The sequence below is a fragment of the Pseudophryne corroboree genome, chromosome 1 (genome assembly GCF_028390025.1).
Source record: "Pseudophryne corroboree isolate aPseCor3 chromosome 1, aPseCor3.hap2, whole genome shotgun sequence".
NCBI classification, from domain to species: Eukaryota; Metazoa; Chordata; class Amphibia; order Anura; family Myobatrachidae; genus Pseudophryne; species Pseudophryne corroboree.
The window spans coordinates 983,016,223-983,042,496 of NC_086444.1; the positions used below are offsets into that span (position 1 = coordinate 983,016,223).

Consider the following 26,274-nt stretch of genomic DNA (forward strand, 5'->3'; position numbering starts at 1 on the left):
ACATGTATATCTGAGGTAAGTAACACTACACTACTCTCTCAGAACCTCTGCGTTTGTAGATAAATATTGTACTTCTAATACAAAACAATCATGTCATGATGTATTGTGCAACCTTTAACATTATTCTTATTGTACAAGTTATATCATGTGGCTAAAAAGAGCTTACATTCTGATATGTAACAGGTTACAATTTTCTGGTCTCGGTGTGATTACGGTGAGACAACCACAAGTTTTAAAATGGCAATTCATTTTAAAGCAAAAAAATGGTTGTTTTTACCTTAAATTTAATTGCTGCTTTAAATCTAATGGCTATCTCGCCAAAATCATATCAGGACCAGAAACTGCTACCTATTTTTAGATATGTCATTTAAAAAAAAGAGTTTTTTGCACTACAGTACTCTAGTTTAAAAAACTGAAGATATAATACAAGCTGTATTGAAGAGAACTGTGCTTGTTGGTTTACCTTCAGCCATTAAAACAACATTAGCTTTAATATACTTTATTTGTGCTTAGCAACCACTTTGCTGAATCTCAATTGTTCATAGTGGAATGCAATTTATATTTCATCTGCTGATTATTACCTATGGTCCACTTTATCATGTTAGGCTTGGAAACTGTAGGTAGAATTACCACACTTTCTGGGGGAAAATAAAGATCTTTCTATCTCTGATCAGGTTTTTCCGTATTAATAACATCAGCACTAAGACACAATTTAAAAAACCACCCAGGTTTGTTTTTTTTTTTTTTTTTTTGAGATTGGTTGATAGACAATGGGCTGCTTGATTGCAGGATGCTGATAGTACCTATGATAAAGGTACTAGGTGTGATAAAAAGCAATTTGTACACAATTAGCAGTCAAATAAATTGATTAGACCCATACATCACCATCAATTTGCTACTATCAGATTATTACAATTATACCAAAATGGTATCAGGTGGAAAAAGAAGGAGAAAATGAACAACAATTTCTTATTTGTGTTCCGCTGTATGCAGAGCTGCAGAAATACTATATAATATGATTGCAAGATGCTGATAGTACCTATGATAAAGGTACTTGGTGTGATAAAGAGCAATTGTACACAATTAGCAGATAATTAAATTGATTGGAACCATGCATCACCATCAATTTGATGCTGACAGATTATTGCACATTGTACCAAAATGGTATCAGGTGAAAAGAGAAAGAGATAATGAACAACAGTTGATTATACAGAGCTGCAGCAATGCTATATAATACGCAGTATAGAGGATAGTGATAAATTGCTCAGCCAAATGATTAGATCAATATTAATGACTGAAAATAAAGGTTTTAAACAGTATCCTATGTGGTATTAAGCCGCTAAATGCCGACTATCTGTAAAAACGGGTACTTGCAAAAAACAGCTTGATGAATGCTATTATCAAATATAAATATGCAAAAAGATGCTGATATTGAGCAGATATTACCCGGAATTGTATGGAACGATCAGTCACTAATATGAGCAGGATACTTTCTGAGTACGGAATGTCCGTGTCAAAGTCCAGGCAAATTGAAGATGCAGGATACACTGGTTCCCAGGAGCTGAGCAGTTCGTTTATAGCCGCACTGCCGATCAAAGTACCTGATGTATTGTGGAGACGTGGTCAGGTTGGCTGAGGAGAAGAGAGACACAATGTTCCTGGTCCCATCGCGGCAGTATCTAGCGGCGGCGGGTTGATGCAGCGGCTGCTGGGGAAAGAGCGGCTCGTGGTTCAGGATGTCCGGAATCAGCTGTCACACCCAGGCAGTGGGGGTAGGGAACGGAAAACTAGTTTCACCCGTTCACCGGGCTTGATCACTTCCTGTTCCCAGAGGGGATAGTGCAGGCTTTATCTTGCAAGGGAGCTGGTCGTTGTCCAATCAAAAGGGAGGCGTGTCCTGTGTTTGTAAATTGCTGCACAGGTGGAACGGTTGTTCTGTTTAGTATTGGTTCCCTATTATGCTTGCAATTAGTGGCCCATTGCACAAAAGGAAAAAACAGAGAATATGTGTGAGAAGTATACAAGGTTATTAGATAAAAAATGAGCATCTTGCTTATTATATAAGTGGACATAGTGAAAAAATGGAAATAAAAATAAAAATAAATAAAAATAAAATGGGGAAAATTAGCAAAAAAGAATAAATGAATGAAAATAATAATAAAATTGAAGCTTTCACAAATTGTTTATGAAATATTTAGATGATAAGAATAGATTAAATTTAAGTATAATAAATGATAATTGCTGGAAAAATATGTTAGGACAGCATATCTTGTCTGGAGTTATAAACAAACACGTTGTAAACATTGCATGAGGATATTCATAAATATGTTAATTTGGATTAATAATGCAAGTGACGTCGATGGAAGTGGTGGGAATGATTGTGAGAAAGGATGGTATGGAAAGGATGGGGAGTGAGGTGGAAAGGAATGGGGGGGATGGAGTGGGGGGGGGGGGGAAAGGCGGGGGAGAGAGGGGGAAGGGGGGAGGGGGTTTAAGATTGTGGGGTGTTGGGGTGTTGTGGTTTGCAGTGTGGTGGGAATGTGTGTGTGGTGTCGAAGGTGATGATCCTGTGTGGGCGAGAAGTATAATGATATGGTGAGATGAGGAAGGGGGGTAGAGATGTGGGGGATAGGAGTGGGTTGACAATGGGAGTGCTGTGTGGAAACGTGTTAGTAGGTTGTGAAATATGTCGGAATTTGCTGGGTCACTGTAATGGGATGGATGTGAGGTGCATGTGAATGGACTGCGGATGTGATGGTGCCGAGTATGTGGTGGAGGTGGGCGTGAAAGTGCTGATGAAAGAAGGGTGAATGTGATGTGTTATGAATAGGGGTGTACTGGATGTGAGTGTACTGAGGGGTGTAAGGGAAGGAAGCGAGGACACTTGATGGGTGCTATATAGAAAGTAGGTTACAGAAATGCACTGTAATTGATGTATTCATTCAGACCCAATGGTTTGAGACAACCTAACCTGAAAGTCCATTCACTTTCCTTCTTAATAAGTTCTTTGCTTAAGTAACCACCGCGTATGCCTAGATGGACCCTATCTAGGCCAAAGGCGCGCATATCACTTGGTGAGTCATGATGTGCAGCATGGTAGTGTCTGGCTACTGATGTTAGTTTTTTGCCTTTTTGAAGATCTGACGATGAGTTGCGAATGGAGCCCATATGTTCTAAAATCCTAGTTTTGAATTTTCTAGTCGTCATGCCTACATATCGTTGATTGCAAGGACAGGTTAGACAATAGACTACTCCTTGTGTGTCGCAGTTGAAGAAGTGTTGTATGGAAATATCCTTGCCATGTCTGTCCTTGACACAGTCAGTTATCTGTATCTGTGGGCAAGCCTTACATTGCCCACATGGAAAGGATCCCTTAGGGAGTTTGGATTTGGTCATTTCACGTGAAAAATGGCTCTGAACCAACGTGTCTTTGATGTTCTTAGATCTCCTCCAACTGATTTGTAAAGTGGGATCCAATAAAGGTGATAACTCTGGATCCAGATGTAGGACAGGTAGATGTTTCTGAATGGCCTTTTTTTAGTAGACGCCATTCGGGACAGAAGGTCCCTACAAATCGAATCTTGGTGTCAGCCTTTTGTTCTTGGAGTTTGTCCTGGAAGATCAGGGATTCCCTGTTGGTTTTTGAAATAGATTGTTGAGCTCTCTTCAGAGAGCGTTTACTGTATCCCCGAGCTTGTAACCTGGTCATAAGTTCTCTGCTTTTCTGTTTGAACACCTTCTCCTCTGTGCAGTTGCGTCTAAGACGAAGAAATTCCCCTTTTGGGATGTTTTCAATAGTAGGTGGGAAATGTGAGCTTGTTTGGTGCAATATACTGTTTGTGGCTGTATCCTTACGAAAGAGTTCTGTAGCCAAAGTCCCACTTGTTGTCTTGTAGATATTCAAGTCCAAAAAAGATATCTTGTCTCTGCTGATTGAGTGAGTGAGAAAAATGTTCAAATCGTTTACATTGAGGATGTTAATGAAGTCCAACAGGAGTTTCTCATCTCCTTCCCAGATCACAAAGATATCATCAATATATCTCAGCCAATTGATGATATGTTTTGTGTAGATATGATTATCATCGTTGAAGACTATTGTTTGTTCCCACCAGCCGAGGAACAGGTTGGCGTATGTGGGTGCACAGGCTGCACCCATTGCTGTTCCCCGAATTTGCTGAAAAAATTGGTCACCAAAGGTGAAATAATTTTTATTGAGAACAAAACTCAACATTTCACATAGGAAATCATGAAATACATTTTTTTCTTCCATATCCAGGAAGAATTTGGTGGCTTGTATTCCTTGTGAGTGTGAAATACTGCTATACAGGGCTTCCACATCTAAGGTGACTAGGATACAGTTCTCATTTAGACATATGTCATGTATTTTCCTTAGGAGATCAGAAGTGTCCTTAAGGTAGGAGGGTAATGTCATGACATGGTCTCTGAGATGTAAATCCAGAAATTTGCTTGGGGTTTCCAAGAGTCCCCCATTCCCTGACACCCATAGTGTCAGGGAATGGGGGACTCTTGGAAACCCCAAGCAAATTTCTGGATTTACATCTCAGAGACCATGTCATGACATTACCCTCCTACCTTAAGGACACTTCTGATCTCCTAAGGAAAATACATGACATATGTCTAAATGAGAACTGTATCCTAGTCACCTTAGATGTGGAAGCCCTGTATAGCAGTATTTCACACTCACAAGGAATACAAGCCACCAAATTCTTCCTGGATATGGAAGAAAAAAATGTATTTCATGATTTCCTATGTGAAATGTTGAGTTTTGTTCTCAATAAAAATTATTTCACCTTTGGTGACCAATTTTTTCAGCAAATTCGGGGAACAGCAATGGGTGCAGTCTGTGCACCCACATACGCCAACCTGTTCCTCGGCTGGTGGGAACAAACAATAGTCTTCAACGATGATAATCATATCTACACAAAACATATCATCAATTGGCTGAGATATATTGATGATATCTTTGTGATCTGGGAAGGAGATGAGAAACTCCTGTTGGACTTCATTAACATCCTCAATGTAAACGATTTGAACATTTTTCTCACTCACTCAATCAGCAGAGACAAGATATCTTTTTTGGACTTGAATATCTACAAGACAACAAGTGGGACTTTGGCTACAGAACTCTTTCGTAAGGATACAGCCACAAACAGTATATTGCACCAAACAAGCTCACATTTCCCACCTACTATTGAAAACATCCCAAAAGGGGAATTTCTTCGTCTTAGACGCAACTGCACAGAGGAGAAGGTGTTCAAACAGAAAAGCAGAGAACTTATGACCAGGTTACAAGCTCGGGGATACAGTAAACGCTCTCTGAAGAGAGCTCAACAATCTATTTCAAAAACCAACAGGGAATCCCTGATCTTCCAGGACAAACTCCAAGAACAAAAGGCTGACACCAAGATTCGATTTGTAGGGACCTTCTGTCCCGAATGGCGTCTACTAAAAAAGGCCATTCAGAAACATCTACCTGTCCTACATCTGGATCCAGAGTTATCACCTTTATTGGATCCCACTTTACAAATCAGTTGGAGGAGATCTAAGAACATCAAAGACACGTTGGTTCAGAGCCATTTTTCACGTGAAATGACCAAATCCAAACTCCCTAAGGGATCCTTTCCATGTGGGCAATGTAAGGCTTGCCCACAGATACAGATAACTGACTGTGTCAAGGACAGACATGGCAAGGATATTTCCATACAACACTTCTTCAACTGCGACACACAAGGAGTAGTCTATTGTCTAACCTGTCCTTGCAATCAACGATATGTAGGCATGACGACTAGAAAATTCAAAACTAGGATTTTAGAACATATGGGCTCCATTCGCAACTCATCGTCAGATCTTCAAAAAGGCAAAAAACTAACATCAGTAGCCAGACACTACCATGCTGCACATCATGACTCACCAAGTGATATGCGCGCCTTTGGCCTAGATAGGGTCCATCTAGGCATACGCGGTGGTGACTTAAGCAAAGAACTTATTAAGAAGGAAAGTGAATGGACTTTCAGGTTAGGTTGTCTCAAACCATTGGGTATGAATGAATACATCAATTACAGTGCATTTCTGTAACCTACTTTCTATATAGCACCCATCAAGTGTCCTCGCTTCCTTCCCTTACACCCCTCAGTACACTCACATCCAGTACACCCCTATTCATAACACATCACATTCACCCTTCTTTCATCAGCACTTTCACGCCCACCTCCACCACATACTCGGCACCATCACATCCGCAGTCCATTCACATGCACCTCACATCCATCCCATTACAGTGACCCAGCAAATTCCGACATATTTCACAACCTACTAACACGTTTCCACACAGCACTCCCATTGTCAACCCACTCCTATCCCCCACATCTCTACCCCCCTTCCTCATCTCACCATATCATTATACTTCTCGCCCACACAGGATCATCACCTTCGACACCACACACACATTCCCACCACACTGCAAACCACAACACCCCAACACCCCACAATCTTAAACCCCCTCCCCCCTTCCCCTTCTCTCCCCCGCCTTTCCCCCCCCCCACTCCATCACCCCCATTCCTTTCCACCTCACTCCCCATCCTTTCCATACCATCCTTTCTCACAATCATTCCCACCACTTCCATCGACGTCACTTGCATTATTAATCCAAATTAACATATTTATGAATATCCTCATGCAATGTTTACAACGTGTTTGTTTATAACTCCAGACAAGATATGCTGTCCTAACATATTTTTCCAGCAATTATCATTTATTATACTTAAATTTAATCTATTCTTATCATCTAAATATTTCATAAACAATTTGTGAAAGCTTCAATTTTATTATTATTTTCATTCATTTATTCTTTTTTGCTAATTTTCCCCATTTTATTTTTATTTATTTTTATTTTTATTTCCATTTTTTCACTATGTCCACTTATATAATAAGCAAGATGCTCATTTTTTATCTAATAACCTTGTATATTTCTCACACATATTCTCTGTTTTTTCCTTTTGTGCAATGGGCCACTAATTGCAAGCATAATAGGGAACCAATACTAAACAGAACAACCGTTCCACCTGTGCAGCAATTTACAAACACAGGACACGCCTCCCTTTTGATTGGACAACGACCAGCTCCCTTGCAAGATAAAGCCTGCACTATCCCCTCTGGGAACAGGAAGTGATCAAGCCCGGTGAACGGGTGAAACTAGTTTTCCGTTCCCTACCCCCACTGCCTGGGTGTGACAGCTGATTCCGGACATCCTGAACCACGAGCCGCTCTTTCCCCAGCAGCCGCTGCATCAACCCGCCGCCGCTAGATACTGCCGCGATGGGACCAGGAACATTGTGTCTCTCTTCTCCTCAGCCAACCTGACCACGTCTCCACAATACATCAGGTACTTTGATCGGCAGTGCGGCTATAAACGAACTGCTCAGCTCCTGGGAACCAGTGTATCCTGCATCTTCAATTTGCCTGGACTTTGACACGGACATTCCGTACTCAGAAAGTATCCTGCTCATATTAGTGACTGATCGTTCCATACAATTCCGGGTAATATCTGCTCAATATCAGCATCTTTTTGCATATTTATATTTGATAATAGCATTCATCAAGCTGTTTTTTGCAAGTACCCGTTTTTACAGATAGTCGGCATTTAGCGGCTTAATACCACATAGGATACTGTTTAAAACCTTTATTTTCAGTCATTAATATTGATCTAATCATTTGGCTGAGCAATTTATCACTATCCTCTATACTGCGTATTATATAGCATTGCTGCAGCTCTGTATAATCAACTGTTGTTCATTATCTCTTTCTCTTTTCACCTGATACCATTTTGGTACAATGTGCAATAATCTGTCAGCATCAAATTGATGGTGATGCATGGTTCCAATCAATTTAATTATCTGCTAATTGTGTACAATTGCTCTTTATCACACCAAGTACCTTTATCATAGGTACTATCAGCATCTTGCAATCATATTATATAGTATTTCTGCAGCTCTGCATACAGCGGAACACAAATAAGAAATTGTTGTTCATTTTCTCCTTCTTTTTCCACCTGATACCATTTTGGTATAATTGTAATAATCTGATAGTAGCAAATTGATGGTGATGTATGGGTCTAATCAATTTATTTGACTGCTAATTGTGTACAAATTGCTTTTTATCACACCTAGTACCTTTATCATAGGTACTATCAGCATCCTGCAATCAAGCAGCCCATTGTCTATCAACCAATCTCAAAAAAAAAAAAAAAAAAAAAATTTTTACCTATCAGTATCGTTTCGTTTTCCTCACTTTATACTATCTTCAGGACTCTCACCACTGATTCAGGGGTAATTATCCCGGTCTAACGGTGGCAGCAGATCCCCTATTTTCCTCCTCCACCCATTCTCTTGTCTTTTCTTTTCTCTTATTTCTCCATTTTCGTGAACTCTCATCAGTGATTCTCGAGCCCTCGATATCAAATATTTTTTCTACTATCATACCACACTGGTAACGCCCGAATCCTTCCGATCTTGGAAGCTAAGCAGTGTAGGGCTGGGTCAGTACTCGAGTGGGAGACTCTCGAGGAATACTCAGTTTAGTAGAAATTCCTGGACGGTTTTGCTCAGCGTCTAACACTGACAGCAGATTCATCTTGCTCATTCCATCTTTAATCATCCCATCTGTCTCCTCATCATCGCTCATGAGAGAATAAAAACGCTTCAATTTTCAGGGTCTCCAGCTGTTATTATCGCACCCAGGCATTCCAGAACAATATTCAGTATTTACACTGTAATTAATTCGTTCTGTGTTCCCCCCTTTCTTTTCCCCAACTCCCCCCCACCCTTCCCCCCACCCCTACCTCCAATTTTTGACAGTAAACTCTACTATTTTATCAATTATTGTTAATAAAAGTTATATTTAAAAATTCACTTATAATCTTTACTTATTGTCTCTTCTGAGACCTCTTAAACATACAAGAGTGCACCCACAAAAGAGTCTTCTTCTCTCCCTTTTGTTATAATTATATGGATGCAAGGTGTGTGGTGTGGGCCCTTCCTGGACCCAGGGGCCCATGTGCACCATGACTGTACCTATTATAGATACGTCATTGCTAGTAATACCGGCTCCTCCCTCCAGAACAAATACAGTTTGTCTACATTTGTTAGTCAGGGGCCAGGGCAGAACTATGCACAGCAAGTGCTATATTAGACATTTCAATATCATGTTTGTGCTGCAGTCTCCCAGCTAACGGTGAGGTCAGAGAAAGTGTTATCTGTTTGACTGAACTTGAGGCCGGCTTGCAATGACCTGACATAGCAGCCCTTTTCTTTGCCAACATTTTACATTGTCCTAAAGCAACTTAGAAAAGTGCTGGGGGTGGTAAAATAAGATGAAGATTAATCCCCAGTAACATGCGCAACAGATATCATAATGCAATGTCTCAGTAAAAGAACATTTAAATGTGTATGTCTCTCTAACAGGGCTCTTTCCTTTTATGCAGCTACAGCAAAAATGATTCTGTCACCACTTATCGCAGTGATAGAAACTCTGCTGTTGCACCAACTACTTAGAAAATGTCACCAGAGCAGCTGAGTGACACTCACCTGCCCAGGGATACTGGCTGGAAGTGGTTAGATTGGTCTTAGCGCTTCTCCGGCTTTGAGTCATCAGCGCAGCTGTGACCCAGCTTTTGGAACACCTATGCGCCGTGGAACTGGAAGCCCTAACTTCAACTTGTAAAAAATAAAAGGAACAAAAGAATCTCTCTAACTTTCTATGTCTGAAGTCTTTCTCACTCTTTTTAGCGATAGTTATTACTAATTTATTACCAGTTATTTATATAGTGCACACATATTCCACAGCGCTTTACAGAGAACATTTGGCCATTCACATCAGTCCCTGACTCTTTAGAGGCCAGTGGCGGAACTAACGCCAGTGCAAGCAGTGCCTTGCGCTGGGGCCCACCGCCAGCGGCATTTAACCTCTTCAGTGGCATGCCCGGAAAATTTCCAGGGTCAGCTGCACTGTGCAGACTGGCAACCCCAGAAATTTTCCAGGCATGCCAGTGCTCCCCCTCTCCCCCTCCCTCCCTTCTCCTCCTTACTCCGCTCGGCCGGCCCAGTGGATGACGCGATCGCGTCATTCCGGAAAACTCCGCCAGCCGAGCGGAGTACAGGGAAGGAGGGAGGAGGGAAGGGGAGAGGATTATACTGCTGGCGGGCTAGTTCCCACCAGCAAATGCAAGGTGGGTTATCCATCAATGGTCACCATCGATTGATAAATTCGATGGCCAGTGGCCATCCCTAGCTACCCCTAGGCAACGAGCATTCCCTAGACAATGAGCATTCCCCGTGGAAACAAGCATGGATCCCAGAGCATAAAACCCCTGGGAAAAAACATGACACAACATGTAAAACCCCTGGCAACGCGCATGAAACCCCTGGCAACGTGCAGGTAAAAATATCTAAACTGGCACTGTGGGGGCATATCTAGCACTGTGGGGGCATATCTGGCACCGTGGGGGCATGTGTATCTGGCAATGTGGGGGCATATCTTGCAACGTCGGGGAATATGTGTATCTGGCACAGTGGGGGCATATCTAGCACTGTGGGGGCATATGTATTTGGCACTGTGGGGTGCATATCTGGCACTATGAGGGCATATCTGGCACCGTGGGGTAATATGTGTATCTGGCACTGTGGGGGCATATCTAGCACTGTGGGGGCATGTGTATCTGGCAATGTGGGGGCATATCTGGCACTGCGAGGACAGATGTGTATCTGGCACTGTGGGGGCATATCTAGCACCGTGGGGGCATATCTGGCACTGTGGGGGCATATGAGTATCTAGCACTGTGGGGGCATGTGTGTATCTGGCACTGTGCGGGCATATGTGTACCTGGCACTGCACTATTTGGGTCATATCTATATAACGACCCCATTTTCACAGGCCACGCCCAATGTGGCATGTGGCCACACCCATTTTTTGCCATGCACAGTACAACTAACACATTTTTTCTACTTGCATCACTGTGTGTGTGTGTGTGTGTGTGTGTGTGTATATATATATATATATATATATATATATTACAGTGGGGCAAAAAAGTATTTGGACACCCACCGATTGTGCAAGTTGACCCACTTAAAAAGATGAGAGGTCTGTAGTTTCCATCATAGGTACACTTCAATTTTGAGAGACAGAGCCTGATAAAAAAAATAAAAAAAACACAGGAAATCACATTGTATGATTTTTAAACAATTTATATTAGTATATTCTTGCGGAAAATAAATATTTGGACAATCAAAAAGTTTAACTCAATACTTTGTAATATAACCTCGGTTGGCAATTACAGAGGTCAAACGTTTCCTGTAGTTCTTGACCAGGTTTGCACACACTGTAGCAGGTATTTTGGCCCACTCTTCCATGCAGATCTTCTCTAGATCTGTCATGTTTTGGGGCTGTCACCGGGCAACACAGACTTTCAACTCCCTCCACAGATTTTCTATTGGGTTGCGGTCTGGAGACTGGCTAGGCCACTCCAAGTGCTTGAAATGTTTCTTACAGAGCCACTCCTTAGTTGCCCGGTTGGTGTGTTTGGGGTGATTGTCATGTTGGAAGACCCAGCCACATTCCATCATCTTCAATATTCTTACTGAGGAAAGGAGGTTTTTGCCCAAAATCTCACGATACATAGCCCCATTCATCCTCTCCTTAATACGGATCAGTCGTCCTGTCCCTTTGCAGAAAAGCAGCCCCAAACCATGATGTTTCCACCCCCATGCTTCACAGTGGGTATGGTCTTCTTGGGATGCCATTCATCATTATTCTCCCTCCAAACACGGCGAGTGGAGTTTATACCAAAAAGTTCGATTTTGCTCTTATCTGACCACATTACATTCTCCCACTCCTCCTCTGGATCATCCAGATGGTCACTGGCAAACTTTAGACGGGCCTGGACATGTGCTGACTTAAGCAGAGGGACCTTTCGAGCGCTGCAGGATTTCAATCCATGACGACGTAGTGTGTTACTAACTGTGGTCCCAGCTCTCTTGAGGTCATTGACCAGGGCCCCCCGTGTAGTTCTGGGCTGATTCCTTACCGTTCTCAAGATCATTAATACCCCACGAGGTGAGATCTTGCATGGAGCCCCAGGTCGAGGGAGATTGTCAGTGATCTTCTATTTCTTCCATTTTTTTATAATTGCGCCAACAGTTGATCTCTTCTCACCAAGCTGCTTGCCTATTGTCGAGTAGCTCATCCCAGCCTTGTGCAGCTCTACAATTTTGTCCCTGGTGTCCTTAGACAGCTCTCTGGTCTTGGCCATGGTGGAGAGGTAGCAGTCTGACTGTTTGAGGGTGTGGACAGGTGTCTTTTATACAGATAACCAGTTCAAACAGGTGCCATTAATACAGGTAACGAGTGGAGGATAGAAGAGCTTCTCAAAGAAGAAGTAACAGGTCTGTGAGAGCCAGAAATCTTGCTGCTTGGTAGGTGTCCAAATATTTATTTTCCACAAGAATATACAATTAAATTGTTTAAAAATCATACAATATGATTTCCTTTTTTTTTTTTCAGATTCTGTCTCTCAGTTGAAGTGTACCTATGATGGAAATTACAGACCTCTCTCATCTTTTTAAGTGGGTCAACTTGCACAATCAGTGGCTGTCCAAATACTTTTTTGCCCCACTGCATATATAGACAGCACTTCCTAGCATGCAGCGGCACTCGGAAACTGACACATGGGTAGTTTAACAAGTGATGTGTTTAATCCATTGTGTCAAACAAAAATAATCCAACATTTTGGGGCGCTAACACCCCTTTGTCAAGGTGAGCAAACAAGAAGTGAAGAAAAGTGCATAGTGTAATAGCTTTATAGGTGAAGTCGCGCCGGCGGGAGGTACAGCAAAATCTGGGAGAAGCTCTTGCTTCCGCCCCAGCTTGCGTGTGCATCATGACTTAAGAGAGCTGGTCATGTGATCCGGCATTGCGCCGTTGGATACCGTTATTTCCCTGGTAACCTCCAGTACACAGACTGTACATTAAACAGCTCCTGTTGTGGTCATTGCAACTAGGGGTTCCCCGGATAACCCGGCTGCGGTGGTCATACTCAGAGGGCACCGGAGCTTCATATACGGGGAAGGGTGAGTGCCAATCCGAGTGTATATATATATATATATATATATAGGAGCATGCAAAGGATCTCTAATTTAGAGTTGGGGGGGAGGGTGGACTTGGATGGGATGAGGGGGGGTGGACTTGGATGGGATGATGGGGGGGGAGGGGCAAAGCATTTTGTTGCACCTGGTGGGCCCACGCTCGCTAGTTCCGCCACTGTTAGAGGCTACAATTTAATTAAAGTATTTCCAAAACCAAGAAAATGTATCCTAACAAAAGAATGTAAAATACTGCATTAAGAATTGGAATATATCACGGTTCACCTAAACAAATCAGTATATTAAGTGCTTAGATGCCCCTGGTCATCAGCAAAGTGACCATAGAAAGTTTAGAGTGTTGAATGTTCATGATTAAAATGTGGGTCCATGAAACTGATTTAAAACAAATAAAAATATATAATTGAAGAAAAATCTTATCAAGAAGTTCCTGAAGGTAGATTAAATATACTGTTTCTCTTCCTTGTATTTCACTCCAGTGATCTAAATGCAAAGTGCCTGGCTTTAGTATGCATTAACAGAGCACTTGGGACTTCTGCATAACAGACCTTGAGAGCGTATACATCTGGTGAGTGCAAATATTACCCCTGGCTCCTAGTGACATTTGCATCAGTGTTTACAAGTAAATACTTCATGATACTACACTGAATTTTAATTTCTTAGCTCTGCTTCTTCTGAGCAAATATAAACAGACAGGCGAATGTAACTGTCCGTGTTTGTGTAATAATCTATGTTATCCCACTGGTAGCTTGTATGCACTGTACTATTTATTACAAATAAGACACTGCATACAAGCTTACCTGCTAACACAACTTTGCAGACAAGATAAACAATAAATATTAAAGATAATGAGTTTTCCAAATAAATTTTGCAATGCTGTGTCCAAACTGTAATGTACGTCAAAAGCTCTTACTGGGCGAGATTTGCAGTGTGTTAAAGCAGTTAGATTACTTACACAAATTGAAATTAAACAAGTTATAAATAAAATATAAAACTTTTTTTTAGAAATGTCAGCATTTAAATTTTTTATTGCATATTTAACTACTAAAGGAAATATATGTGTTAGCCCTCCCCAGTAAATGGGTGTAATCAAACAATTACATAATAACGGGGGGAAACTAAGAGGGAAATCGTGGAAGGGAAAGTCAGGGGTGATTTACCATAACTTTAGATAGACATTACAATCTCCATGAAACGTTAAGGTGTTGCCATAGCAAAAATAAGTAATAACTAGAATCAGATTGCTTTTCCTTTATAGAAGTTTTTGGAAATCTACCATTGAATCTCAAGATCTCTCATTAATACTGATTTTGCACCTGATTGTGTTACAACTTCTAGAACGTTCTAAGAAGCTTACAACCTTATACAGGCTTGTGATAGAGGCAACTGCTTAGGAGCAAAGTGCTCATAGAAAGTGTTAAAATGTTTGCACCTGTGTACATTTGTACACCTGCTAACAATTTGTTTTGGCCTTGTAATAGTAGCTAATCTCATACATTAGTATACACCAGTAGTTCCCAAACTCGGGCCTCCATCCTTAAGCACAGGTGACTTAATACCTCAGTCAGTTTGATTACACCGTCCGTGCACAAGTATGGATAGCCTTAAAGCCTGGACTGTTAGGGTGCCTTGAGGAACCAGTTTGATAAACCCTGGTCTGCACCTTATAGGATTTTTTGTTTTGTTCTTGATCTCTTTATTTAACAATCAAAGTATTTAACTCATACTTGCCGACTTTCTCCCAGATAGGAGACGCTGCTGGTCACTTTGGGGGTGGAGCCGGGCTCTTGCGTCATTAGGCCCTGCCCAGAACACAGCAATATGCAGCAATTCGCAGTTCCATTTGAGGGGCTAAAATGACACTATTTGCAACATTTGGCACTGCCCCTCTATACGGCACCGCAATTCCCGTAATTATATCATCCAACAGCTTCACTAGGAAGCGGTCGCAATGCAGGATATCCACTTACTTTTCCTGCGGTGCAGGGGACTACCCCAAAAAATCAGGAGTCTCCTGTATCTTCCGTGAGAGTAGGTAAGTACCTGTATGGTTTACCATCCACAGAGCCAGAGTCAAACAAGGGACTATCCGAATACACAGTGCATTTGAGGGGTGGAAATCTTATACTTTGAATACCATGGATCGCATATGGTGTAATATTCGTCCAGAATGTTGTTCTGAAGGTTGGTTATGTATTCCATTTGGAAATGAACCAAATGTGGTTCACTATCTCTTCATATATTAGTACATCAGGTTGTTTCCAACTGTGTGCTATTTGGTATATCACAGCACAAGAGATGTGAAGGATCAGTTTGTTGGCTAAGTTCATGAACTGAAGTGCACAGTAGTAAGTTAATCAATGTGGTGGGTAGGTCAAAAAATAAGGACATAATAGAGATATTTGTGGATAGTTTCCACCTTTCTGCAACAACTGCTCTCACCAATGTATATGTTTATTTCTCCTGATATTGCTGAAGCTCTCAGCTCCCATGCCCCTCCAAGCTACTTGAGAGACTTGCCTACACCCACCTCACACATTTAACCAAACTCTAGAAATAGCCCTCGATGAAGTGGCTCCAACTACCCATCACACTCTATGTAGATTCAAATGTCAACCATAGTATTCTAAAGAAACAAGTCACTTACAAAAAAGTAGAATGTTGTTGTAATTATCGAGTGAATTCCTCACATATAAGACCATCTACCACTCATATTGTAAGGTTTTGGACACTACCAAACAAACACATTTAGAATCACTCATCTCAGTTCAAAATTCTAACTCCAAGCAACTTTTTAATACATTGAAATCGCTTCTTGCCCCTCCCACACTCAACTACTGGCTACTATCAGTGCCCAAGATCTTGCTTCCATTTCAAGGACAAGATTGATAAGATCCAATGGGAATTGTATGCTTTTCCTTAGCCAGCAACTTGATCAATTCCTTCCCAGAACCCTCTGGTGCCTTCTCTTTATTTCATCCTACAAACAAGATGAAGTATCATATCTACACTCTTATCTTCCTACTCTACTTCTGCTTCAATTGATCCTATACCATCACAAATCAGTAAAGCTCTGACTTCTGGGCTACTCTCAACCTTAACTGAAATGTATAATATCTCTCTCGCTACTGGTATCTTTCCATTATTATGTCAGCATGCAGTGATTACTCCTTTACTGGAAAAAAAAAAAAAGAATTCTGACCCTAATACTCTCTCAAATTACTGCCCCATCTGTTAGCTCCCATACCTCTCCAAACTACCTGAGAAGTTTGCCTACATCTGCCTCACACACTTTCTTTCCAAATCTAAAGACTATTACTCCCTTCTTATTCTTCTGGATCTTTCTGCTACATTTCATAATGTAGACCACTTTCTTCTCATATAAGCACCACAATCCCTAGTTCTTCTGGACACAGTCTTATCCTACATATGAAATTGCTCTTTTAGTGTTCTCTACTCTGAATCCACGTCCTCTTCACTCCCTCTATCAGTTTGAGTACTGCAAGGCTCAGTCTTAGGCCCTCTGCTTTTCTCTCACTATACCACGTCTCTTGGCATGCTCTTTTGGATTTCAGTATCATCTGTATGCGGATGATACTGCCTATACTCTCTTGATTTGTCACCATCTGTGTTGATCCGTGTTATACCCCTTTCACACTGACAAATATTTCCCGGGTTAGTGCACATGAACACGCATCAACCCGGGAATTTGCTCAGTGTGAAAGGGTCCTGAAAGAATATCCCGGGTCGAGCGTCCCGGCATTTCATCCTAGGTCTCGACCTGGGTTGAATCCGGAATCGACCCGGGATGCGGTGCAGTGTGAACGGGTAAGCCGGGTCAAGGCGACCCGGCACCCGTTCTCTGCATTGGAGGAGGCGGTGCTTGAAGATGATTATCTCCAAGCACCGCCTCCAGTAGCGTCAGCAGTGACGTCACCAACCCGGCAATATGCCGAGTCGGGCCGCAAGTCTGAAGGGGTCTCAAGCCGGGTTGCTCCTGGGAAGCACCCGTGTACACATTCCCGGGTGCGACCCGGCTACTGTCAGTCTGAAAGGGGTATTACTGAATGTCTTTCTGGCATTTTATCTTTGATGTCATTTCACCACCTCAAACTTAATCTTTCCAAAACAAAATGTAAAATATTTACACTGGCAAATAGTAGTTAACAATCTGATATCTCTATTATTGTTAACAATCAACCCTACCCCTCATCCTCGGTGCTTAGGTGTCATTGCCAACCCTGAACTGTCATTTATTCCCCACACTCAATCTGCTTCCAAGTACTGTTACACACGCCTAAAAAACACATATGGGATAAATAAGCCCATATCTTACACTGCAAAAACTCATGCACTCATTAATCAACATTGATAATTGCAATAGTCTCCTTTCTGTTCTTCCCAACAACAGAATTTCAACACTACAAACCATTTTGAATGCAGCTGCGAGGCTTATCTTCCTCGCTAAATGTTCACCGTCTGCTGATCTGCTCTGTCAGTCCCTCCATGGTTACCTGCATTTGATTCTGCCAAATTCAATATGAAATATCTCCCACCTTGACATCTCCGCTCTGCGAAAGATCTGGATCTCTTATCCACACTCATTACCTGCTTTCAATCACGATTACAGGACTTTTTATGACCTGCACCCACTCTATGGCATGCCCTCCCCACACAATAAGACTTCCCTCTTGTCTCCAAACCTTTAAGTGTTCCATGAAAACTCACCTCGTCAAGAAAGCATAGCAAATTCCCGAACCACCCACATAACCTATCTTACAAAATGACATAAAGTCCACACATAAGTTTATATATTTTCTTTCTTCCCACTGACCCAACATTGCTGTGTTACAGGATCATACAGCCAACCAATAACCTCTGCAATCTGGCTGGACCAAAATGCAGTGCCTTGCACTTATCTTTCTGTATCAACACCAATTTCCCTATAGATTGTAAGACTGTTATGGACCAACTGGAAACGGCTTCTTTGATATGACCCAGATCTCGGGTACCAGTGGGAAGCCTAGGCTGGATTCCCAAGTTAATTTGTGAGGATTGCAGAGTCAGGATGGAATGATACATGCAAGATATAGAGCCCCTGTCAGTGGGAAGGATGCTTCTCTTTAATACCCAAAAATGTCTGTACAATGAAACTACTGTTTGGAGTTTTCACAGGTTGATGAACTGATGCTGTATGCCAATTCCAATGATGAGTTCTGACTAAACTTCAATGTTTCAATCTGAAGACGTTTCTTGCACATCAGAAAGTAATCAATGTTATACCCCTTTCACACCGCACAAATAACCCGGTATTGACCCGGCATATTGCCGGATCGACACGAGTCAACGTGCGGTGTGAAAGGAGCATAGCCGAAATCCACGGTCACCCGACCCGGCAAGTCAACCCGGGAATAAAGCAGTGTTATACCCTGGTTGAATACCGGGTCAGTGGCTGCGTAAACGGGCTCCCGGGTCGAGGTGTTCAGGGACCCGTTTACTACAGCAGGGAGAGGCGGCACGGAGATGATCTCATCTCCCAGCACCGCCTCCACCTCCGCCCCCGGATCCGCCCCCACGCTGCTATGGCAACCCGGCCAGCATATTGCCGGGTCTGGTAAGCCTGCAGCAGCAGCCAATGTCGACTCCCACCCGGGAAGGACCCGTTTCAAATTCCCGGGTGGGATCCGGCATTGGCAGTGTGAAAGGGGTATAAATGGCTTGAAAAATAAATGCAATGAAGAGCATGTATCCAAGTCACCTGCTATGCTATTAATAAGCAGCACTTTTTTTCTTTTCTTATTTATGTCGACATATATCTGGAACAGGAGACAGGGCAATGATAGTTGTCGAAATCTGTGTATGATAAGAATGTTATGAACTGATTACAGAAACAGCAGGCTCCAGCTACATGGCAATCTAGGTTGTATAATAAGGTGGTGTTGACTGCTGAATTGGCAAGTTATTGCCATGTCTAATCAGACCTCAGACAGCTGTATCATCTATATGTTTGCCAAAGCAATGTTGTGCAGACAGAAGCCTCTGCATTTCATTTCTCCCCAGTAGCACCTGCTTTACTGTTACTGTAGCAATGCAACGCCACATAATTTATTTTATTCAGCCAGGGAAACACATAACATAACCTCCGATAAAAAAGTGTAAAGTCATACTGCAGGGTTTATTTAGTAAAATGGTACAAATATAACATGCATGCTATAACCCACAGCAACAACTCAGGTGTCAGCTTTCATTGGTATAATTGTATTATACTGCTAAAAGCCAACATCTGACTGGTTGCTATGGGTTATTACAGCACATCATTGCACTTACACCAGGTTATTACAAAAGTCCCTTACGGGGTGATTCAATTAATAATGTGGGAATGTAGCTCACTGGCTAAGTGTCCAGGAGCTATTCAATTACTTCCTGTGACCAGCCCTGTGGCAGCACTTATTTTGGATCTGTGTTTTCACCCTCCAGAAATCTGTGATAAGTGTAGCTTCTGGGCTAGTCGTGACCTGCACTTAGCCCTGCAGATGCAACATAACGCGGCTAACCCCGGGCATTATCGTGGTAAAAAGTGTCCATCAGGAAGTAATTGAAAAGCTCCCGGACACTTAGCAGCGGGAATATTTTACCACTATTGAATTAAATAGCCCCCTTATCAATTTTACTGGTATTGTATAATTTTAATTCAATTTAATCAGTTTAATATTGCTTTATGGTATGCCTCAAAGCAGTGTGTTGGCAATAGACACCATGTGTTGTAGAACCACATGTACCAGCTTGCTTTGGACTGTTGAAACTATAAATACGAGTATGCTTACAGTATTTCACCAAGCTGCATTATTTTAGTTCTATGTTTTAAAATTTTTGCCTGAACATTGCATCTGTAAAATTACAGGGAATCATTATTTCATTAAGTTATAAAACAAAATAGAGAATGTAAAAAAACATGGCAGGGGGCTCATATCCACTGCTTGAAAACTGAAATATACTTTAGTATTTGTTACCCTTGTTAGAAATTGCATGGGTCCTATTTCAGATAATCTGTAGCTTTGTAATACATTCTTCTACCTGTTCTCACAGTTGTTGTTTTTTTTCTATTAGTCAGACCTGATTTATGCTGGGCTGGGCCACAATGTCTGTCATCTGAATATCTATCCGTTCTGCTGCCAAAGGCAGAAATCAAAAAGGCACATGCATCTTTCATAACTTCTAGTGGTTCCAGGGGCAGCATTAAAGCCAATAGGTTTTTTTCTGGCATAAACGAGTATCATAGATCGTTTCTCACTTATAATAATAGTAGAAGTAACTGAATTTTTAATATTGGTTTACAAATACTATGATAAATGAAAATATGATTGTGATGCTTTTTTTATATGAGTGAATAACTTTTCACAGGTCCCTTGTTCATCTTATAAATGAAGACTAAGGTATAAACATACAACCAGCCTCAGTTTTCTGTACGGCTTGGTGAATGAAGCATCAGCAGTCAGCTTAATAGGGTTCATGATTTAACCCTATAAAGAATACCCGGAAAGTATATAGAAGTGCTTAGCATGGACATTGCAGAGATCATACAAACACGCTGCATTTAAAATCCATCCAGCAGTCCTACTGAATACTTGTACAAGTACAACCCCTCCTGTACAGCTTGCCTTTTTTACTGTTCTGCTATTACTGCTTTGTCTGCACACCAATACCCTGTCTTGTCTTATTAACATTTACCTCTAACTGCAATCTTCTATGAAGCATTCAGCACTATAAATATGTTATAAAGAATAATAATGTCCATTTGATGAGAATATAGAAATGATGGTCCATCATCATCATCATCATCATCATCCTCCACTACTCACAGGTGCATAATCAGGTGTTATAAGTGGTTTATACACTGCATTCGGACCAGTTTTTATTGAACTGGCAATTTGCACCACAGATTGAAATTTACAGTAAATTTCCCTGCAAATGAATGCACCGGGATATGAATCTGCTCTTTGCTGGTTCCTTAGGAGTTCTAACCCAACATCACCTTAGACACTACTGCTCATGAAATATTAGCAACTTCAGTTGTCATGGTCACTGAATCTCTGACAAAGATGCCTCAATAATCATTCCTCTTACACAGTCATTCTGGATTAATCTTGCAGGCATGCTAGCCATAATTATAGGTATCCGGCACAATGATACATGCCCCTAACCATGCAGGGTTATTTGCTCAATTAACACCTGAATCCTCTTTTGGAAGTCCAATATTTACCTAATAGTTTCCATCTTTTTTCCACTACCTGTCATTTTGTGTTTAAATTAAGCATTGGAAGTGCTTGTTCATTCCATCTAAAATAACATTAAGGGGTCTATTCAACTGAAGTCAGAACTGCCATCTTGTCGGTAAGACGGCAGTTTCTGTCTTTATTAGGCCGAATCATGATTCAACTTATTGAATGGCAATTCCGACTTGTCAGAAAACACATGGATCGGCAGGTTAGTCGCAGATCAACGTGTTTTGTCGAATTTGCGGCCAAATCCAACAGGTTTTAGTCCCATTTTCGACAATGTCAATCTGACTTTAAAAAAAGTCGGATTGGCATTGTCGAAAACAGGCAAAACCAGTCGGATTTGCCCGCAAATTGAGTACTGCACTGTCGGATCCTCTCCGTCGGAGAGGATCCGACATGCATTGAATAGACCCCTAATTAATTGAATAGACCCCTAATTAACCCACCCCCACGAGTAAGTGCACACTTTACAGTAGCCCTGGACTCGCTGATTTTTGTTTGCAGCCCCGTAGGGTAGTGTACAAAAATCAGTACATCTAGGACGAGATTGGCCCATCAGTTCAGCTGCCATTGCCAGCGTTTCTATGTTGTTTCAACCCCCCCATGTAACTCAATTGACCCCTATGAGTACACATAGGGGTCGATTCAATTCACTGACAGTTGAATAGCGCCAGGAGTTTGCTCCCGGCGCTATTCAATACAGCGACGAGTGACCCTCAATTGTCGGGAATTCTTCTCTCATCCCAGGGGGATGACAGAAGAAACCCGACAAAAGTGCTGCTGGGCGGCCGGCGCGAGGCTGATTCTGTCGGGAATCAGCCTTGCGCCGAGGAGTTAAGTCGGAGAATGCCCGTTCTCCCGACAATTCAACCTGTTTAGTCGGCGACAACGGGCCATCGCCGACTTAACTGGAGCTGAATTGAATAGCGTTGAGAGCTAATTCCCGGCACTATTCAACTGTCGCTGAATAGAATTGACCCCATAGTGAGACAAACAAGGTGTGGGATACTTATTAAGCCCAAGCTATGCGTTGTTATCCATAATTTGTGAATTTACAACAATTACTTTGCTAGAAACATACTAATCCTAAGTACCTAGTACAGTATAAACAAAGTAAGACTCAAAATTGAGGAAATATAAATATTTAGGAAAAAATCCACAGAATGGGAATCACGTCTGGAGTCTCGCACCATATGGTGCAAAAAGGATAGGTGTGTGAGTACACGTCTGTACAATGCCATCAACAAACCTTCCCGATCAGACTGCAGCACTCTGTGGAATGCTCTTTCTCGCACACAGTGCCGGACTGGGGCATTAAGGGTCCACTGGCAGAATGCAATGGTAGGGGCCCATACTTAGGGGTATAGCCAGCCATCATAGAGGATTGGCTAACCATTAGAGAATTCATGGTCTTGTCCCCTTGATAAATATAAAGTAAATACAACTAGCGCATGCATGATAATGTACCAGATTAATAACAGCAATGCACTGCAGAAAATACACCATAGTCCTGTGCAGTATGTTGTAACATATGTATAATTGAAATGCGCAGTCTGGAACCTGAAACCTAGAGGAGGGGGTGGGCCCTCAGACAGTGGGGCCCACCGGGGGCTTCCCCTAAACCCTTGTGCTCGCACACCAAAACATTCCTCTATCCTACGATCTTTAAAAAATCACAAATATTCAGGAAAGTCAAATAATTCCTAAACCTCCCTCTTACCCTTCCTAGACTAGTCTCTGTAAATACCAACTATCTACACAGTTCACACAAAACGTACACGCAATTTATCTTTATAATGAAACAAGCCTCTGATCCCCAGGACGACATTACTGTGAGTCATATAACCTATTAAGCCCTTTTCCCCTTGCAATCTGGATGAACCATCTAATGTATCAAACTCCTATTGTCCTATAAATTGTAAGCTTGCGAGCAATGCTCTATTATCTCTTTATCTGTCTGTTAATACCCTGTCTCATTTATTACAGCGTTTGTTCCCAACTGTAATACGGAATATGGGCAGGTCCACCATACAGTATATCCTGCATAGTGTATGACAAATTATTTTATGGCTATTAAATAAAAATTAATAAACCACATCTAAAAGCTTATTAAACTATTCTTTTGAATGCAGTTATTAAATAAACATTGTTCTTCATACTGCTTTAACATTATTACAGAAAATAGCCTCTTACCCTATTTCACTCCTATTTGTCAAATAATGCTTTACGGGCTACATTGCATTTAATTATAATGCACTGGCGCTAAACCCATCCTTTTGCAAATAACGTGCATTTGTCAAGATGGAATTACATGGCAGGAATCCAACTAAAAAAGATTATCAGATAAGTCATATAAACTACATATTCTGGATACATTATAAAAATATTTCTACAAATATAATAAAATTAAGTAACTATATTTTGTTTGTGCATCAAAATCTACGCAAAAGCAAACGGTTATGCATAACAATAACACAGCTAGACAGAACTGCACAGAGATTTTAGTAATTATTCATCTTACTCACAATCAGAAGCTAGACGGAGGACATCACTGTTTATCTGACATAATCAATCAGCATTTTAACATGTGTGACGCAGAGAAGACAACCCGGGTTTAATTGAACACAGAATGAAGGTCAGGCTGTAGAATGTAATCAAGTTGCTTTATCTGTACACTTTTTCTGTGTTTGGCTAAAAAGATAGGGATTATGATAAAGCAGCTTAAAAATGACGTTACAGAGTATTTTTCATTGATTTATCTTAATACACTAGCAGTGTTCTTTTATCACAAGTGGGTGGCAGCTGTGAAGGCAGAAAAATAAGGCTGTAAACTTATATAAAAGGAATGGATAAGTAATTTAATTTCAGGTGTGTTTTGTAAGGACCAATTATTGCACTTGCCCAATACATCTTTAGGTCTGTGTGTACTCTGTACAACACCGAATTGCATTACAAAACTCATGGGAAAAGAGCTATAGATGGGGAATTTTAAAAGAGGACTTAGAAACTTAGACATAGGGGGTAATTCCAAGTTGATCGCAGCAGGATTTTTGTTAGCAATTGGGCAAAACCATGTGCACTGCAGGGGAGGCAGATATAACATGTGCAGAGAGAGTTAGATTTGGGTGGGGTGTGTTCAATCTGCAATCTAATTTGCAGTGTAAAAATAAAGCAGCCAGTATTTACCCTGCACAGAAACAAAATAACCCACCCAAATCTAACTCTTTCTGCACATGTTATATCTGCCTCCCCTGCAGTGCACATGGTTTTGCCCAATTGCTAAAAAAAAATCCTGCTGCGATCAACTTGGAATTACCCCCATAGTGTACTCCTTTATGAATGATGGTGAAAGGAACTTGTATTTGACCGTACTGTACAAATATATATTCTAGACATATCATACAACAGTACTTCATTCTCAGTGGAAACACAGAGTTACTGCATTCAGGGCCGGCAACAGAATCTCGGGGCCCCATACAGTGATATCTATGGGGCCCCTTCAGATTCTAAAAGTGCAACGGAATTTGCAGCGCTATATAAGGAACGGTTAATAAAAATATATCAATGTGTATATCTCTCCTTCCTCACCCACACACACCACAGTCTATGTCTCCCTTTCTCCTTCCTTCCATACACCCCACAGTCTGTCTCTCCCCAATGACTCCCCCACATCATCCCAAAGCAATGTATCCCTTCACCAAGCCACCCTTACCCTGGGAACAGACTCACCTGCGCTGCACTCAACAGAATCCAGACCCAAACACCACACAGCAGGTACCATGTGGCCTTCACACACCACCATAAGAGGCCGGCACAAGGCACAGAAATCCTGGCCAGCGGAGCTGCTGCCATGTCCTGTTACATGTGGCTCTTTGCTGGTTAATCATAGACCCAGATTGGAGTAATGGAGGTGTGGGGTGCGGTGCCCCTGGATTGCTCTAGTGTGGCATACCTTTACATTCTATTAACACTTATCACTTACTAATTTCTTCACTAACACTATTTCTTTATTTTAATTACATCTCATTATTTTTGTATCACTTTCTGTGTATAGCTTTGGCTTCCTAACACTAATTTATTAACACTATAGTTTTTCACTGGTATGCTGCCCTGGGCTTTCTGTCTTATACTGATTTTTGGTGTGCCGCACCCTGCACCTACAGTAGATATAGCGCTAGGGACCCCAATATACAGAGAGGCCTTGAGGCGGCTTGGGGGCTTATTCATACCTTTGCGCAAATATATGTAACTAAGAATTTAATTCTAATATTTTATAGGATTTAAATCTGGTTACTGGTATCATTCAGGGTGCTGAGGGAAACAAAATGCTTTTCGTCTCCCCAACATCCCTCGCCCATGTACATCACAGATTTTCCTTTGCAGCCTGGGCTCCAGCTAACAAGAGTGGGTATGTCAGTAAAGCAGGGTGAGCAATAAGCGGCTCTCCATCTGCTGCTGGACTGCAGATCCCAGCACACCCTGCCACAGTCTTAGCGTGCCCTGATAGCAAAACTGAGCAGGGAATGCTGGGATGTGCCACAAATTCATAGCCAATTTTTGCTTGCTGTCCATAAGAAACTGTTCTTAATGAAAGGCAATACTGCTCAGCTATCATTTCTCGGCTTATTTGGAACATATAGATATAAATGCACTATATCTATTCATGTTTTTACCCATCTTGACATCTCTTTACTACCATGGTGTCTATTCAATTCAAGTCGGAATTCAAAACTTGTCGTAAAAACGTCAGCTTCCGACATTTTAAGGCCGAATCCAGATTCGACCTGTTCAATTAAACTGCCGTTTATTCGACAAGTCAGAAATTG

The 26,274-nt window shown here is 41.6% G+C and overlaps 1 protein-coding gene and 1 pseudogene across 5 annotated transcripts in view; one reads left to right on the top strand and one right to left on the bottom strand.

Moving 5' to 3' along the window:
• The window catches only part of FHIP1A (FHF complex subunit HOOK interacting protein 1A), a 662,899-nt gene that overhangs the window by 540,425 nt on the left and 96,200 nt on the right, over positions 1-26,274 (bottom strand). For 2 of the 5 annotated variants that reach the window (XM_063920559.1, XM_063920562.1), the window contains one exon: positions 23,974-24,139. The exons of the other annotated variants lie outside the window; for them this stretch is intronic. The gene's annotated coding sequence lies outside the window, so the exon portion shown is untranslated. The remainder of the gene's footprint in view (positions 1-23,973; positions 24,140-26,274) is intronic. 5 annotated transcript variants of the gene reach the window in all.
• On the top strand, positions 8,485-8,603 carry LOC134944876 (5S ribosomal RNA; annotated as a pseudogene).